Here is a 19,365-nt window from a genome sequence, read left to right as displayed (position 1 = left end):
GAGAGGAAAGAGAACTATACTAGGAGTCAGAAGTCAGGAGCCTACAGTCCAGCCTGAGATCTTGGGGATATCACTTCCCTTCTCTGACGTGCAGATTCAGGAACTTTATGAGTGAGTTTCTAATGCCCTTCCAGCTATGAGAATATCCCAATTTTTAATAGGTAGCTAACTCTGACATGCTGATCCCTGCCTGGTATTTTTAGTTATATTCATTCTCACTTTTAAAAGCAAAAGAAAACACAAGAGAAGAAAATTGGCAGCATCACAAAATTTAGTATCTCACAGTGACATGGATCTCCAAGTTATATATTTTCCTATAATTTCATTATTAGGTTGGCCTTAGCTGGTCTAAAACTGCCAACTCCTTTAGGTGATCAACATGGAAATATACCAAGAACCTAGGATTTTGAGCATGAAATCTCAAACGGCTCATCACAATGACACTTTCTGGGAGTTAATGAGAGTCTAGAGTCCAGTGAGTTAATCTGCGTAGACACTAGCTTCCAAGATGAACCTGGCAGAATAATGTTCACACACACCACATATTTTCTTCAGTAGACTCAAAAACAAAACAAAAACAACAACAAAAAAAAAAAACCAAAACCCCTTGATATTTAACTTGCTTTCCAAAGGTAATTACTATTTTTATCTGGTCTTTTCCCATTACTGTTCTGGAAATCTATTGCTGTGTAACAAGCCACCCAAAACTTAGTGTTTTCAAGCCACCACCATTTCATTATGCCCATGAATTTTAGGCCATGAATACAGGAATTCACAATGGGCAGAGTAGGGATGGCTTATCTCTACAGTATAATGTCTGGAGACTGGAACAAGTGGGGCTGGTGGATCCACTCCCAAGACGGATTCTTCACCCTTATGTCTGGTGCCTTGGCTGGAAAATGACTTGAAGACTGGGATTAGCTGGAACTATCAATCTGAGCACCTACATACAGCCTCTCCACACGGCTTGGGCTTCCTCTCCACATGGCAGCCTCAGGGTAACCCAATCTCTTACATTTAAGGATACAGACTCCAAGAGCAAGAGTTCCAGCAAATAAGCAAGAGACTGTATGGCCTTTCATTACCTAACCTTGAAAGTCCCGTAGCATCACTTCTGCCTCGCTCTCTTTATTAAAGCAGTCACACACAAGCCTGCTCAGCTTTCAGAGAGGAGTGCCAAAAAATTCAAAGCCATGTTTTAAAACTGCCACCCTAATGGAGCAAAAACAATTGGTGAAATCAACAGGAAAGCAACACTGTAATCTCACACTTCAGCTCACATATGTCTTAAGATATAGCAGATTCATATATTCAAATAATAATTTGATACAGGAGATAGCAGAAATATAGCAGTGAACCAAAACAGACCAACACCCCAGCCTTACAGGTTTTTTATTCCAGAGTCCAATGGAAAGAAAGGCAAAATAATTACAAAAGGTGACTAAGCCAGTTTGTTATAAATAATGTAAAGGGAAATAAGTCAGGAAGGTAGGATGGGATCTGCTAGGGAGGAGCTAATCAACTGCAATTTTAAATAGGGCAGTCAGGGAAAGCTTCATGGAAAGGTGATACCTGAGCAAAGATCTAAAGGAAAGGAGGGAATGAGTTGTGTAGATATTCCAGGCAGAGCGAACAGCAAATGCTACGTGTGTGGCCGGAGCTGCCTGAGGAGTGGGGAAAGTGGTAGGTCAAAGACGTACAAGGTGTTGGGGAGGATGGGAGGATGGGTCCTCCATCTGGAGTGCATTGTGGGGACCCGGATTTTATTCTGAGAAAAATGAAAAGACACTGGAAGGTCTGAGCAAAGCCAAACCAAGATATGAGGCACGTTCTTAAACTGTATAGTTTCAGCAAGGTGGTGGTGGTGGTGAGGACAGAACCAAAGGGATCAGAGGTAAGTGGAATAACCCTAGCAAGGGATGAGAGACTTGGACAGGGTAGCAGGGTGGAGGCAATGAGGAATTGAGTTGGATATGTTTCAACAGGAGGCTGATTTGACTTCCTGAAAGACTTCCTGGGTACTAGGGAAAGAGATGTAAAGGACAGCTTCGAGGCTTTTAGCCTGAACAAGAATGGAGGTGGATTACCAAATTAGAGAAGACTGGCCAGGAGAGGTGGAAGTTATGGGAACCAAGACTTTGATTTTGCATTTGTTAAGTTTGTGAAGCTATGAGACATTGAAATGGAGATACTGAGTAGCTGATAGAATAGATGAGTCTGGATTTAAGAGAAGTATGTGCTACATTTACAAACTTGGGTTCAGTGAATAGATAGCATGGAAAGCCCTGACTCTCGATCAGATCATCTAGTGGCTGAGTACAGGGAGGACAATAGAGGTTGGAGGACTGAACTCAGGGGTGTTCCAACAGCAAAGGGTCTGGGAAGTGAGGAGCAAGCAGCAAAGGAGACTGAGAAGGGACAGCCATTGAGTGGAAAGAGAATGAAGAGTGTGACATCCTGGATGCCAAGTGAACAAGGTATGTCCAGTAACCCCCTAATCAACTGCTGCTGAGAGATCAATAGGATGAGGTCAGAGAATTGACCACTGGATTTAGCTACATCAGATCATTAGTAACTTTGACTACTGCAGTTTTGGTGGATAATATGAGTGACAGTCTGACGGGAATATGCTGTGGGAGTAATGGGAAGGAAGAAGAGCCTCCAATTACTATATTTTCACAGTATGCTATTAATATTTAACAGACCATTTCTTTTATCAAAACTGCTTTAGATATGTCTACCTATGTTCATAGCAGCAATATCCCAACAGCCAAAAGGTTGTCCATCAATGGATAAATGGAAGAAAAAAATGCCCTATATACATACAATGGAATAATATTTGGCCTTGAAAAGGAAGGAAATTTTAACATCTGCTACAACACGGATAAACCTTGAGGACATTAGGCTACGTGACATAAGCCAGTACTTATAAATACTGTATGAGCTCACTTACACCAGGTATCTACAGTGGCCACACTCACAGCAACAGAAAGTGAAATGGTGGTAGCCAGGGACTGGTGGTAGGAGAGGTGGGGAATTGTTGTTTAAAGGGTATAGAGTTTCACCTTTGCAAGAAAAAGTTCTAGAGATTGGCTGCACAGCAATGTGAATATACTTAACACTACTGAACTGTATACTTTAAAATGGTTAAGATGGTAAATTTTATGTGTATTTTACAACTAAAAATTTTTCTAAAACCATACAACTGTTGAAGTCGTACAATCATCCCCATCTCTATCCTTCCAGAGAGTAGCCATCATCTTAAAGTCGGTGACTCTCTCTCTCACGCAGGTTTTTGTGCTTTTATTACATATGTTTGTCCTCATAAATAGTATAAAGTTAACAATACAAGGCACTTTTTAATTTACAGAAATACCAGCTGTCCATATTGCACCAAACTTTTTTGCATTTTGGTTTTTACCTCAATATTTATGTTTTCAGAATTTATCAACAATATTAAACACGTAAATGTGTAAATAAGTGTTTCCTCTTTTTTTTTTTTTCCCATTACAGTGTTTCAATAAACTTCCCAGTAGAGGAGGAAGAAACTAACTCTGTGTTAGATATCTTACATGCATAATAATTCTCTTCTTTCTAAAACATGCTGTTCCTTCTGCTGGGAATAATCTTCCACTCTTTTATTTGCTTTTGTCTACAGGGGCTGTCAAACTATAGCCCACAAGCTAAATCCAGCCCACCACCTGTTTTGGTAAATAAAGTTTTACTGCAACACTGCTGTGCCCATTCATTGACATACTGTCTATGGCTGCTTTCATACTACAATGGCAGATTTGAATAGCTGTCACAGACATAGCGACACTTACTATCTGGCCATTTATAGAGAAGTGATAGTTTAAAATATGTCCATAAATCCTTTGACATTCCCTTAATAAGGTGAAACCTAAATACCTTGCCCTTCAGTGTGGACTAGACTTATTAACTCACTTCTAACACATACTATAGAATATGGTGCAAACGACACATGTGAATTCTGAGACTTGGACACAAAAGACATTACTACAGCTTGCTGCTTGCTCACATTCTTGGATCACTTGCTCTGGGGGAAGCCAGTGGCCATATCATAAGGATATCAGGCTGTCCTATGGAGAGGCCCATGTGACATGAAACTGAGGCTCCTGCCAACAGCCATGTGAATGAACCATCATGAAAGTGGATCGCGCTCAGTCCCAGTGAAGCCTTCGAATAACTGCAGCCTTGTCCAGCAGCCTGAGTGCAACCTCATGAGCACCTCTGGACCAGAACTACCTGGCTAAGCAACTCTCAAATTCCTGACCCACAGAATGTGCAAGATAAAAAATGTTTGTTGTTTAAGTCTGGGGTAATTTGTTATGCAACCATAGATTAAAAATACATCATGGGAAGGTCTTTAGCTGACCATCCAGACTTGTCTACATCCCATACTCTCATAGCATTGCATACCTTTCCTTCAGATCATTGAATATGGCTGCAATTTTATACTATTATAATTTATAATTTTTTTATTTCAGCATATTATGGGGATACAAATGTTCAGGTTACATATATTGCCTTTGCCCCATCTGAGTCAGAGCTTCAAGTGTGTCCATCCCCCAGATGGTGCACACTACACCCATTAGGTGTGAATATACCCGTCCCCTTCTCCCCCCTCCCACCTTATTACTACTAAATGTGCACATAAGTGTTGATCAGCTAATACCAATTCGATGGTGAGTACAGGTGGTGCTTGTTTTCCCATTCTTGTGATGCTTCACTAAGTAGAATGGGCTCCAGCTCTATTCAGGATAATACAAGAGGTGCCAGATCACCATTATTTTTTGTGGCTGAGTAGAACTCCATGGTATACATATGCCACATTTTATTAATCCACTCATGTATTTATGGGCACTTGGGTTGTTTCCACATCTTTGCAATTGTGAACTGTGCTGCCATAAACATTCGAGTGCAGATGTCTTTTTTATAAAATGTCTTTTTTTCCTTTGGGTAGATGCCCAGTAATGGGATTGCTGGATCAAATCATAGTTCTACTTTTAGCTCTTTGAGGTATCTCCATATTGATTTCCATAGAGGTTGTAATAGTTTGCAGTCCCACCAGCAGTGTTTGAGTGTTCCTATCTGTCTGCACCCACACCAACATTTATTGTCTTTGGACGTTTTGATAAAAGCCATTCTCACTGGAGTTAAGTGATATCTCATTGTGTTTTGATTTGCATTTCCCTGAGGATTAAAGATGTTGAGCATTTTTTCATGTTTGTTGGCCATTAGTCTGTCTTCTTTTGAAAAATTTCTGTTCATGTCCTTTGTCCACTTTTTAATGGGGCTGTTTGATTTTTTCTTCCTGATTTTCCTGAGTTCTATATAGATTTTGGTTATCAGCCCTTTGTTGGATGTGTAGTATGCAAATATTTTCCCCCATTCTGTAGGTTGTCTGTTTGCTCTCATGATAGTTTCCTTGGCCATTCAGAAGCTTTGTAATTTGATCAGGTCCCATTTATTTATTTTTGTTGTTGCTGTGATTGCCTCTGGGGTCTTCTTTATAAATTCTTTACCTAGGCCAATATCTGTAAGAGTTTTTCCAACATTTTGTTCTAGATTCTTATAGTATCGTGCCTTAGATTTAAGTCTGTTATCCACTGTGAGTTGATTTTTGTGAGAGATGAAGGGTGTGGACCCTGTTTCAGTCTTCTACATGTGGCTATCCAGTTTTCCCAGCACCATTTATTGAATAAGGATACTTTTGCTCAGGGTATGTTTTTGTCTGCTTTGTCAAAGATTAGATGGCTACATCAGGATGGTTTTATATCTGGGTTCTCAGTTCTGTTTCATTGACCTATATCTCTGTTCTTGTGCCAGTACCATGCTGTTTTAGTTACTATAGCCTTGTAGTATAGCTTGAAGTCTGTAAACTGATGCCTCCCAATTTGTTCTTTTGGCTTAAGATTGCTTTTGCTATATGGGGTCTTCTCTGGTTCCATACTAAGTATAGAATTATTTTTTCTAGATCTGCAAAAAATGATGTTGGTATTTTAATAGGGATTGCATTGAATCTGTAGATCACTTTGGGTAGTATAGACATTTTAACAATGTTGATTCTGCTGACACATGAGCATGGTATGGTTTTTCCACCTGTTTATGTCCTCTGCTATTTCCTTCCTCAGTGTTTTGTAGTTCTCCCTGTAGAGGTCTTTCACCTCCTCAGTTAAATATATTGCTAGGTATTTTACTTTCTTTGTTGCTATTGTGACAGGTATTGAGGCTTTGATTTGGTTCACAGCCTGACTGTTGTTGGCATATAGGAATGCTACTGATTTCTGTACACTGATTTTGTAACCTGAGACTTTGATGAATTTATCAATTCTAGTAGTCTCATGGCAGAATCTTTGGGGTTTTCTAGATATAAGATCATATCGTCAGCAAAGAGCAATAGTTTGACCTCTTCTGCCCCCATCTGGATGCCCTTGATATCCTTCTCTTGTCTGACTGCTCTGTATAAGACTTCCAGCATTATGTTGAATAGAAGCAGTGATAGAGGGCAACTTATCTGATTCCAGTCCAAGTGGGAATGCTTTCAATTTTTCCCCATTCAGTATGATGTTGGCTGTGGGTTTGTCCTATATGGCTTGTATCATTTTTAGGAAGGTCCTATCTATGCCTATTTTGTTAAGCGTTCTTATCGTAAAAGGGTGCTGAATTTTTGTCGAATGCTTTTTCTGCATCTATTGAGGGGATCATATGGTCTTTATTTTTACTTCTATTCATGTGTTGAATTACATTTATAGATTTGCGTCTGTGGAACCACCCCTGCAGCTCTGGGATGAAGCCCACTTGGTCATGATAGATTATTTCTTTGATAAGCACTCAATTTGGTTTGCTAGGATTTTGTTGAGAATTTCTGTATCTATATTCACAAGGGATATTGGTCTATAGTTTTCTTTTTTTGTTGCATTCTTTCCTGGTATCAAGGTGATGTTGGCTTCATAAAACGTGTCAGGGAGGATTCCTTCCTTCTTGATGTTATGGAATAATTTCTGCAGGATATGCACCAGTTCTTCTTTGTAGGTCTGGCAAAATTTGGGTGTGAAACCATCTGGTCTGGGACTTTTCTTTTTAGGAAGGTTTTTTTATTGCTGCTTCAATTTCAGTACTTGATACTCGTCTGTTCAGAAATTCTATTTCTTCCTGATTGAGCCTAGGGAGACTGTGTGTTTCTAAGAATTTGTCCATTTCCCCATGTTTTTAAGTATATGTGCACAGAGGTTTTTATAGTATCAGAAATGCTATTTTCTATTTCCATGATATCAGTTGTAATTTCTCCTTTTTCATTCCTGATTGAGCTTATTAGAGTCCTTTCTTTTCTGCTTCTCATTAATCTAGCAAGAGGCGTGTCAATTGTATTTTTTCAAAGAACCAACTTTTACTAATCTTCTGTATACTTTTTTTATTATCCATTTCATTTAGTTCTACTCTCATCTTTGTTATTTTTCTTCTGCTGCTCTTTTCCAGTTCTTTGAGATGATTCATTAGATTGTTGATTTGTGATCTTTCTGTCTTTTGGACGTAGGTATTTATGGATATAAATTTTCCTCTCAGGACTGCTTTAGCCATGTCCCACAAATTTGGGTAACTTGTGTCTCCTTTATCATTTAGTTCAAAGGATCTTTTGATTTCCATCTTAATTTCCTCCTTAACCCACCAATCATTCAGCAGAAGGCTGTTTAGTTTCCATGACTTTGTGTACAGATGAGAGTTTCTGTTGGAGATGATTTCTAATTTTATTCCACTGTGGTCTGAGAAGATGCATGGTATGATTTCTGTGTTTTTAAATTTGTTGAGACATGCTTTATGGCCTAGAATATATGGTCAATCTTAGAGAATGTCCCGTGAGCTGATGAGAAAAACATATGTTCAGTGATTTTTTGGTAGAAAGTTCTGTAAATGTCAGTCAGGCCCATTTGTTCTACAGTTCTGTTTAAGTCCATTGTTTCTTTATTTATTTTCTGTTTGGAGCATCTGCCCTGCTCTATCAGAGAGGTGTTGAAGTCCCCAGCTATTATGGTGCTGCTGTTTATCATTTTGTTTAGATCAAGCAGGATTTGCATTATGCATCTGGGTGCACCGGAGTTTGTTATGTCTTCCTGTTGAATTGTACCCTTTACCACTATATAGTGACCATCTTTGTCTTTCACTACTTTTGTTGAAGACTGAGTTATCTGAAATCAGAACTGCTATGCCAACTTTCTTTTGGCTTCCATTTGCATGAAATATTGTTTTCCATCCCTTCACCTGGAGTCTGAATGCATCCTTATGGGTTAGATTTGTTTCCTGAAGACAGCATGTACTTGATTTGTATATATTTATCCATTTGGCCAGCCTATGTCTCTGTAGTGGGAAGTTCAAGCCATTCTCATTTATTGAAAGAATTAATAAGTGGGGCAGGTTTCTGTTCATCCTGTTGATGAACAGAAGTCCTGAACTTTTTGCTTTGTTTTCTCTCTTGAGCCATTGTGGTATATGGCCTTTGACCTTTAGCTTTTAGAAGATTTAGATATAGAACACAAATCAGGTTTGTCTCCCATGATGACAGCTTCCAGGTCCAAAGTCTTTCTTACTACAGGAATGTATTCTATCCACTCGTTCTCATACGGCATGGTATCAGGTGCTCTCAGCAATACCTGGGTCACTTACCTTAGTCCACTTCTGTGTTTCAGGTTGAATTCCTGAGAGACACAGCCTGAGACAGGCAGGCATTTTTATAGAAATGATTTATTAAGGAAGGGCTCTTGGGGTGGGGGAGAGAAGCCATATAGAGAAGAAAGGGAAGTAAGCAAGGATGCTGTATAGGAAATCTAGCCTGAGCCTGTGAGGTGCTCCAGAGAGTAAATGGTGGGGCAGAATCTGTCCCACCTGAGGCCAGGGGCTGGGCTTCCATGCCCCTGCTCTGGTCAGCCACTGCCAGTGAGCTCTCAGGGCACTTCTGGCCAGAAAGAAGTTTGGCAATTCTAGTTACAAAAGCAACCCTTTGGAAAAGGTGATAGGTGTGAGTCGGCAACAGCACCCACAGTCACTGGAGGATGGGCACGTCTGCCCAGGAAAAGGGGCACGAGGGCATCTGAATCAGGTAAAATCACCATCTGCTACAATCTATGATCCAGAGGTCGTGCCCAGAACTCCAGATTTGGTCTGAACCACTAGGGAGTGAGTAGGGTAGGATTCTATTTGTCTTATTTTAGGTAAGTAGCTTTAAAACTTTTATTTTAGCAATATAAGCCTTCAGGTTTGCCTTTGTCCTCCTCCAAAGAAAATCATGAGACACATACCTACACATAAATTAATCAAACATTCTACTATGTGTCAGGCATTGAGATAGGTCCTGGAGACAGGGAGGAATTAGGACAGAAGGGCCCCTGCCAGGAGGATGCTTACTGTCTGGTAGAGAAGGCAGTCGGACATATGTAAGGAAACAAGTTATTCTAAAAACTGTTAACACACACAGGTAATAAGTGCTGTATAAACAAGAGCAGTAAGAGGATGCTGAGATGGAGAATAATGGAGGGGGAGTTATAAGATTCTTATGTGCTCTATTTTCCTGAACATGTTGTGAAAATGCCAACTTGCTAGCCCTGAAGTGTAGGACAAATTAAAGTACTTTATGTTGCCCTGTAACTACCCATCTCCCTCTAACTTTAAGTTGGTGGTCAGAGAAGGCCTCCCAGAGGAGGTGACGTTCAAACCAAGACATGAAGGCTGAGCAGGCACCAGCATGCAAACTCCTGTGGGGAGCGTGGTCCAGGCAGAGGGAACAAGATATAGAAAAATTGTATCTACTCTGATTAATGGGGTGACAGGAGGAAGAAAGGGCCTAGAGCCCACCTGTTCAGTCCATTGCAAGGACCCCTGAGGTATCTCTGTGGCCCTCCAGGGCTCCTCTGAGCACAGCTGGAGAGCTATCCTTCTGGGCATCATATTCTGAGTCATGGATTCTAAAACTAGATTGAAGACAGGCACCAGCTCTCTGTCCAGTTGCCCTCAGGGGCCACCCAGCCATCTTTCCATGTTCCTGGATCCTATTTTCCCTCATGTCCCTTTTTCCCTCGAGTACTTGCAGAAGGTGTGGGAGAGGGAGGGCCTGGCTGCTTCACAGCTCCAGCCAGAGGGCCCATTTTAGAGATGCCAGCAGGGGATGGCATATGAATCAACAGCGTGTTCCCTGCACACCCCCGCGGTCCAGATGGCTGCAGATGACAGGAGCAGAGGGCGGCTCCTACACAGACGACTTCCCTGGCTGGAGACACGTGCCACACTCCAGGCCATGAGGGAACACAGTGGTGGTGGTGGCAGTGACATTTTACAGAAAAGGGCACGGTCTCTCTTTTGCTGCAGATTTTCATTTCAAACACTTATCTGTAATAAAACCTTACAGCATAAAATACTGAAGGCTCACAGAATCGGAAAGCACCATGGGAACTCGCTGGTCCAGCTTCTTGTTCACAGCATAAATCCCTTTACATCCCTGATGTCAGTTCCTGGGCTGAAGCTTAAAAGGTTTCAGATTGGGGCAGTCACGCATCCTTGGAGCAGCTCTGACAGCTGGAACGTTCTCTCCTTACGTATCTGCTCCCTCTGACTCTCTTCCCTTTGGTCTGGTTCTTCATTACACAGAATTTACTAATACCCACACTGGCCATTCACTGACATCTTGCCATGTCCCAAGCACTGTGCTAAGTACTTGACATGAAACACCTCATCTAATCCACACCCCAAATTTAGGAGGTGAGCACTCATCTCACACCCACTTTTCAGGAAGAAACCTGAGCCTCAGAGAGGGTAACGGAGCAGCCCAAGACCAAACCACTGGAAAGCAAAGCTGGGGTTTGGGCCCACATCTGCCATGTTCCAAAGCTCAGCCAAGCCCTTGATGTCTACATGGTGCAGCCTCCACAGAACAAATCTACGTCTTTTTTCCTAAGATTGTTCTCCAAGTATGGGAAGCCAGCCCACCCCTCTGTTCTCAGAACTTTCCTTCATCACATGAAATACCTCCAAGTCATTCAGCCATTCTTGATACAATGCAAGAACTCCAATAAGAAACATCCTGGTGACACTTCTCTGGAAAGCCCCAGCTTCCAATCTTCCTAAAACATGGTGCCAAGAACAGGCCACACACAGCCTGGCAACAGCAGGGTCCACTGAGTCCATCCTTCTCTGTCTACTCAGGCAGCCAAAAACTGGATCAGCCATGTCAGCAGCTGTGAACTGATACTGTTCTGCAACAAACCAAGATGCCGCTGAATGAGAAATGCTGTGTCCACAAATGTGCGGGACGAGGTAAGCGGTGCCCTACCAAGGGTCTCCCATGAGCAAGGCTGGGGCAGTGCTTTACAAGAGGATGGACCTTGGCATTACCTGTGGAGCTTTCTAACACTTGGCTCACTGGCACCACAGATGGAGCCTCTTAAACCATCACCCATGCACTGGTTTGGAGCTTTAGAGTATCAAATGGTGAACAAAACATGTTGGTGCTGCCTGCAAGCCAACCCTAAACCGGCTCAAAGACCTTGCTATCTAGTGTTTGCAGCAGGTTCTGACAAACTCTGGAATATTTTATTGTACTTGCCCTTAGTATTTTATAAAAATCGGTGGAAAACTGAAGCAAAAGGACTGACATAAGTGACAACAAGCCCAAGCCAAAGGACCGAGACAGGTGAACTACTGGTGAACTTTGTAATTCAAAATGGTTCATCGTTAGCTTAAACCTGACACTGTAGCCAGGCCTCAGGTATGAGGCTAAGCAAACAAAATCTTTAGTGCTGCCAAAAAGAGATCCCTAAAAGCTGTGTCTAAAAAATAAACGTAATTTGGGATTTTAGAGATTTTTCACATCTGTGGGAACAGCGTTCCCTTCCCCCTGTAAAACATGCAAGCACAATTACTGACTTTTTTGAGTTGCTCCTTCTGGCCCTGCCACAACTAGCAGTGAACCCTTGGGGAGGGTGCTAACTCTTTCTGTGGCTCTCAGACTCATCTGTAATTGAGCATCATAGCTACACCCGCCCCACTGGGTTGTGAGGATGAAATGGTTACCAGCCGCAAAGCCAGCTGGCATTGGTGCCTAGAAGAGTATCTGGAACATAGTTCAATAAAACTTAGCTATTTAATGGTTATTTAATAGCATGAGCCAGGTGAAAAGTTAACATCCTCATGACAGTCTGGAGTTCAGAGGGCATCAAGACAAGTCATTGTAGAAAGGGCCAGGAGTTAGAAAAGCACCACGCACCCTGAGAAGGGGCCAAGACAGTCGCAAGGTCAAGATGCCCCCCAGATAGCACGTGGTCCCTTTGGCAAAGTGTGGGAGTGAGAGGCAGCCTCAGCAGCAGGGCAGTGATGGGGCACATGCAGAGCTGGAGCACAGGCAGAGCTGACCAAGGGCAGGCATGGCAGAGACCTTGCTGGGCAGGCTGGCAACCAGAGGCAGTCCAAGGGCAGACCTTCTGAGTCGTCAATCTAGCTCCCCAGCACACAGCACACCTTCTGGCACGTGGCTGAAATAACAGCACCTAATATCTGTTTCCAAGCATCCTGTCTATGCCTGAGCTAGTTTATGTCCTCTTCTTGTCATCTCTCACCCAACTTTTGCCCACAACTCCAGGAGGTCCTGTGATTATCCTCACTTTACAGATGAGGGGACAAAGGCCCAGTGAGGTGAAGTGACTTGCCTAAGTACTCAGATGAGGGACAGATGGATAAATGGATGGATAGACAGGTGGGCAGGCAGATAAAATAAGGTGGCAACATTGTCTCAAACCCAAGGCAGAAACCATTTCCTAGAATGACATTGCATATCACCCTCCCATCTCATCTCCTCCCATAACTGCCCCAATGTTCCCCCAACTGCAGTCACACACTCACCCCTCCATACTCTTCCTACCCAGACTCCAGGTTCCCCCTTCCCCAGGATGTCCCTTCTATACCTTCCCTTCATGGAGCTCAGGTTGGGACCCAGGCAGCAGAGAGAATCACAACAAGATGGACTTGATGCTGCATTACCTGAACCAGGTGAACTCCCTTCAATGAGAGGGGTAACAGAGTCTTAACCTGGAGTAAAGCTGAGCCATAAGGCTCCCTCTCTAAGTAGTACCACTAAGGCCAGTAACCGTCCCAATGGAAAGGGTCCCAAAGGCAGAGGAATTCTTTGAGCTGCCCCCACCTATAAAACTTCCTACTCCATTTTGATTCTTCTTTGTGTATAATTTTTTATTACTTTGCAACACTAGCATATGATGGATTGGCAGCCTATACTAATAATGTTAGGAAAGATAATTCAGTAAGGCAGGGAAATGTTCACAATAGCTTAAAACGGCAGTGTAGAAAACAATGTGTACTCTTTGTTTTAATAAAAAAATTATAGAATATATTTTTTTCCTCTTTTCCTCCTCTACTCTGAAGGAATAGAATATATTTTTAAACTGACTAAAAGAATATATATCCAGGGCTGGGTTCAGTGGCTCACACCTGTAATCCCAGCACTCTGGGAGGCCGAGGCAGGAGGATCGCCCGAGGTCAGGAGTTCGAGACCAGCCTGAGCAAGAGCGAGGCCCCGTCTCTACTAAAAATAGAAAGGAATGATCTGGACAGCTAAAAACATATATAAAAAACAATTAGCTGGACATGTGGCACATGTCGGTAGTCCCAGCTCCTCGGGAGGCTGAGGCAGAAGGATTGCTTAAGCCCAGGAGTTTGAGGTTGCTGTGAGCTTGACACCATGGCACTCTAGTCTGGGCAACAGAGTGAGACTCTGTCTCAGGAAAAAAAAAAAAAAAAAAAGAACATATATCCAGCCAGGTGTGGTAGCTCATGCCTTGTAATCCCAGCACTTTTGTGGGCCAAGGCAAGAGGATTGCTTGAGGCCGGGAGTTTGAGACCAACCAGGACAACACAGCAAGACGCAATCTCTAAAAAAATAAAATTAGCTAAGGGTGGTGGCATGCACCTGTAGTCCCAGCTGCTTCAGAGGCTAAGGTAGGAGGATAACTTGAGCTCAGGAGGTTGAGGCTGCAGTGAGCTATTATTAGGACACTGTACTCTATCCCCTAAGGAAAAAAAAAAATACATATATATATATATATATATATATATATATATATATATATATATAAATAAGATGTGTGTGTATATATATATACACACATATATATACATATATGTATATACATATATACATCTTATATATATATAAGATATATATATATATATACACATCTCAAAATGCTACCAGAAATTAGTTATAGGCAATTATAAGTAATATTCATGTTCCCTTCTTATAAATCTGTACTTTCTAAATTGCCCAAAACGAACATAAATTAATTTTGTAAGAAGAATTTACACAGTGTTTTTTTTAAACTGCCAACGCATGAGCTCATTTTCATTGTGACAAAAACCCAATGAGGCAAGTATTATTGTTATCCTGCTTTTGCAGCTGGGGAAACTAAGGCTTAGAGAGGTTAAGTCACTTGTTTAAGATCTCAGAATCTTGTGACTAGTTTGAATCCAGGAGCCAAACTTCACAGCCCAAACTTTGAGGCTCACAGGGACAGCATGAACAAAAGCATGACAATAAGACAGCCAAGTTAAGAACATGTCTATGCCTATAGTCCTAGTTTATAGTCTATAGTTTTTTGTGTGAATTAGGCAAGGCTACCACCTTTATCCCCAGACCAATAAACTGAGACTAAGGAGGTTAATTAGCTTAGGAAGATCAGCCAATAAGGTACCCATCATTTCTGGTCAAATTGTTCGTTCCTTTGGTGTCTATATTTTCCACCAAGCCACAAGGCCCCTAAAGGCAAATAAAGCGTCTATTTTGATCACTGCCCACTGCTGTATCCAGTGCCCAGCATACAGCAGGCACTCATATAAAGATTTTTTTGAAGGGTGAAAGAATGACATTCAGAAAAAGTGTGTACTGCGTTGAATAGTGCCCACTCCACACCCCACCCCAAAAATATATGTCCACCCAGAACCTGTGAATGTGACTTTATTTGGGGGAAAAAAAAAGGTCTCTGCAGACATAATTAAATTGAGGATCTCAAGATGAGATAATCCTAGATTACCCAGCTGGGCCCAAATCCAGCGATGCCCAATGTGCTTATAAGAGAAAGGCAGAGGGAGGTTTGAGACAGAGGAGGGAACACACAGACACAGAGCACGAGGCCATGTGACGGTGGAGGCAGAGACTGCAGTGACGCAGCCACAGCCAGAACAGCAGAGGAAAAGGCTACGATGGGGACAGAGGCCAAGACCGGAAGGAGTGTAGCCACCAGCCAGGGAGCACCAAGGAATGCCAACAGCCACCAGAAGCTGGAAGGGGCCAGGAATGGATTCTCCCCTAGAGCCTCCGGAGGGAGCATGGCCCTGCCAACACCTTGATTTCGCACTCCTGCCCTCCTGAACTGTGAGAGAAGAAATGCCTGTAGTGTTAAGCCACCAGGGTTGTGGGACTTCGTTACGCAGCCCTGGGAAGCTAACACACAGCACTGGTGGAGGCAGCACACGACTATACTGATGCTACACTCTGCAGTTGGTAGCACTTTCACAGACGTTAACTCATCTGACCCCTCACAACAGCCCTGGAGGAATATGAGTAAGGTTGTTTAGCCCAATTTCCAGATCGGCATGATAAACTAGTAGTTGGACGTGGCTGGCAGAGGGGAAAACGTAGGGTAAAGGGGCATTCAATTCACATTGGTCTTAAATGCCAGCCCCAGTGGCTCAGGCTTAGTTGTGGGCCTTGGGAATCCCCAGATCAGAAATACGCTCAGGGAAAATGAGTGAGGCAGCAACCTGGGGGCCGGGGAAGTTGAGGAAGGCAGGTCATCGGGAGCTATTTCAATAACTGAGGAAATGGAGGCCCACACTGAAGCGAGGCTGTGAGCACAGAGAGCAGAGAGACGTGAGGAATGGGCAGCCACACTGAGGGGTGCAGACAAACAATACAGCTGCTGTTTACCGAACCCTTCCCATCGGTCAGGCCCCATGCCAAATATTGACCACACTATTGTATTTTCTAAGCCTCACAAGGTAACTGGCTTATTTCCATGTTAAAATGCAAATCTGGGGATGTAGGAAGTTGCCTGAGGTCACCCCACTTGGAGCAGAGGGGGCCCTGGCACCTGACTCAGGCCCCCACTTGTCCCACTGAAAACTGTGGCTACAGAACTATTGTTTGTAAGCAGCTACTGGTGGAGGGGGCATACAGTTATTTTAAAAAATGCTAATTATAGTATTAAAGTTCTTTTAGAATTTGTCTAGCAGGTTTTCTGGTCCTCACCAGAAGACACCCCCCCCAAAAAAATTTTTTAAATGCTAATTGTAAGAGCCACATGATCATTACCAAAAATGTAGTGAGGTTTCTCCTTTTTTTTTTTTTTTTTTTAACATATAGCCATGCATTGCTTAATAATGGGGATATGTTCTGAGAAACGTGCAGTGTTAGGTGATTCTGTCGTTATGTGAATAACACAGAGTATACTTACACAAACCCAGATGGTACAGCCCACTACACACCTACACTATATGGTACAGCCTGTGGCTCCTAGGCCTCAAACCTGTACAGCATGTGAATACACTGAATACTGTAGGCCACTGTAACACAGTGGTATTTGTGCATCTAAACATAGAAAAAGTACAGTAAAAATATGTATAAAACATAAGAAATGGTACACCTATACAGGGCACTCACCATGAATGGAGCTTGCGGGACTGGAAGTTGCTCTGGGTGAGGCAGTGAGTGGTGAGTGAATGTGAAGGCTAGGACATGACTGTATGCTACTGTAGACTTTACAAACACTGTACACTGAAACTACACTAAATTTATAAAACATAAAGTAATTGTGCCATGACATAACGACAGCTAGTGATGATGTCACTAGGCAATAGGAATTTTTCAGCTCCATTATAATCTTATGGGACCATTTTCGTACATACAGTCCATCATTGACCGAAATGCCATTATGTGCCACATGACTGTAATGCTTAAAAAAAAAAAAAATTGAAATTTAGCTGTAATGCCACTATCAGAGAAAACTGGCATCAACAGTCTACACAGGCATGCTTCTGAATTTTTTTCCCCATGAACGTGCGTAGGTGCCCTTTATCAGAAGGGGGATATGTTCTAAGGCCCCTAGTGGATGCCTGAAACCATGGATAGCACTGATCCCTATATACACTTCGTTTTTTCCCATGTATACATACCTATGATAAAGTTTAATTTATAAATTAAAATAGAATAATTATAACAATATGCCAGCATCACTACTCTTGCACTGTAGGGCCATTATTAAGTAAAATAAGGGTTACTTGAACACAAGCACTGAGACACCAGACAGTCCATTTGATCACCAAGATGGCTGCTAAGTGACTCCTGGGTGGGGTAGGGTAGCATGGGCATGGAGGCACCGGGCAGAGGGATCATTCACATCCCTGGAGGGACGGAGTGAGATGGCTTGAGATCTTATCACACTACTCAGAACAGCAAGCAATTTTAAATTTATGAATTGCTTATTTCTAGAACTGTCCGTTTAATATTTTCGGCCCAAGGTTGGCCACAGAAAGCAAAACCATGGATAAGGTGGAACTATTATGAGTATGCATGAGGGTGTGTGTTTGTATGTGTATGGGTATGTGTTCTCTTTAATTAAAATAAGACAATACTATACCTGTTGTGAGGAAGTCTACTGTTTGCACTAACCATTAAGTCCTAACAACTGGATCCTTTGTATAAACCTGACCATCAGGGCAGCCCAGAGGTGGGCAAAGGGGGCCCAGGGCACAGTGGAAGTGGACAGCCCCAGGGGTGGGAGTGTTTTATCACTGGCATTGTTTAGAAACACCAGAGCACTGTGATAATACATGCACACTGATTTTTAGTCAGCATACTATTGTTCTAAATCTTTGACAGACAATCCACGCTACCATCGCCTGTGCATGGGGAGGGCTGCATCCACTGCATGGCCCCACCCCCACCCCAGTGAGCCACTGCACCAGGGAAGATGGTGGCTTGGGTGGGGGCAGAGGATGGAGGTGGTTCATCAACTACACAACACAACAGAAGGTAAAAGCCACACGCTCTATAGGCAAAGCAAGAATACCGTCCCCCACTCCCTCCTCACAGAGATGTTAACAAAACGTGTGAGATAATACCCACTATATCCTTTCAATTTTGACAGGAAAAGCACCAGCGTAGGTAAATTTAAAGTATATGAAAAATACAGCCCCTCTTCCATCAAATCCAGACAACTGCATTGACAGGCAGTTTCTAAAACTCACCACCGAGCAAAGGACAGATCACTTTCTTTCTTTCTTTTTTTTTTTTTTTCCTTAAACATATCAAATTCCAAAACTTCTTGAGATGAGTTATTGGGAAGATATAAGGAAAACTGAATAAACTGCTCTAAAAACAATCACGCTGTCCACAAAGACACTACTAGAGTTAAGCTTCTAACAACTACAGTGGTATAATTTTCCTGTTAGCCATTCCCTTGAAATAATAATTGAACTGGCAAGTCCATTCCTCATAAACACTTTCATCATCTTTGGCTTGATGAGGCCTAGCTACTGAGCCACAGATAAATGTTTCTTCAAGATAGTAAATCATGAGCCATATGTTAGAAATTACCCTTATGCCCCTATAAATGGAACTATACCCCCCTCTGTCCTTTCCAAAACAGTGGAAGGGATTTTTGGCAGCCAGACTCACATTAGAATCCCCCAGAATAACACTGCTAATCCCCAATATGACACTTTGAAGCCTTCAGAGTCATATTTCACAATAGTATTTTCACAGTGTCTGTGGAGACCATATTTATAAAAACTTATTCAAAATAATGAAAAATAACTGGGAATGGAGCTCCAGCCACCTCAGGTGTGAGAAAAGCTGTGCACATGCCTGAGACACAGGCATCATCATGAGAACGGCAAAATGTCATGACAGGAAGTCCAGGCTCTGCAGCCCCAGTGGCCTGGATTTAAATCCTGACTCCACTAATTTCTAGCTATGTGACCTTGGGCAACTAACTTGCTTCACAGGGTTATAAAAATTAAATGTGATAATACAAAGGCTTCCACACTTTTTGGTCACAATTTTATGTAATGCATCTTAGAATAGGCTTACTACTATAGCAAACAACTTGAGGGAGAGGTTGAGTCAAGGTTTTTATATATGAGGCCTGGAAGCAGGATATTCACTATTGTTCATATTCTACTAGGTAATTAAATATGAAATGTCTGATTTGGAATCAAAAGTGTAACTTATTATATCTCAAACAAGAAGCAATATAATTAATCAAAGTTTGTGCCTAAACTATAGAAACAGTT

General features: G+C 42.3%; 1 protein-coding gene and 1 non-coding gene across 2 annotated transcripts in view; one reads left to right on the top strand and one right to left on the bottom strand.

The window, feature by feature from the left end:
* The window catches only part of ERC2 (ELKS/RAB6-interacting/CAST family member 2), a 421,277-nt gene that overhangs the window by 169,641 nt on the left and 232,271 nt on the right, over window positions 1–19,365 (bottom strand). The gene's annotated exons all lie outside the window — the stretch shown is intronic.
* On the top strand, window positions 16,272–16,335 carry LOC123623679. Its single transcript, XR_006729969.1, has one exon. It is a non-coding gene; the product is annotated as a U7 small nuclear RNA (small nuclear RNA).

The sequence above is a fragment of the Lemur catta genome, chromosome 18 (genome assembly GCF_020740605.2).
Source record: "Lemur catta isolate mLemCat1 chromosome 18, mLemCat1.pri, whole genome shotgun sequence".
Taxonomy (NCBI): Eukaryota; Metazoa; Chordata; class Mammalia; order Primates; family Lemuridae; genus Lemur; species Lemur catta.
The sequence above is the reverse complement of the archived record's forward strand: the minus strand, read 5'-3'. Positions and strand labels throughout refer to the sequence as shown.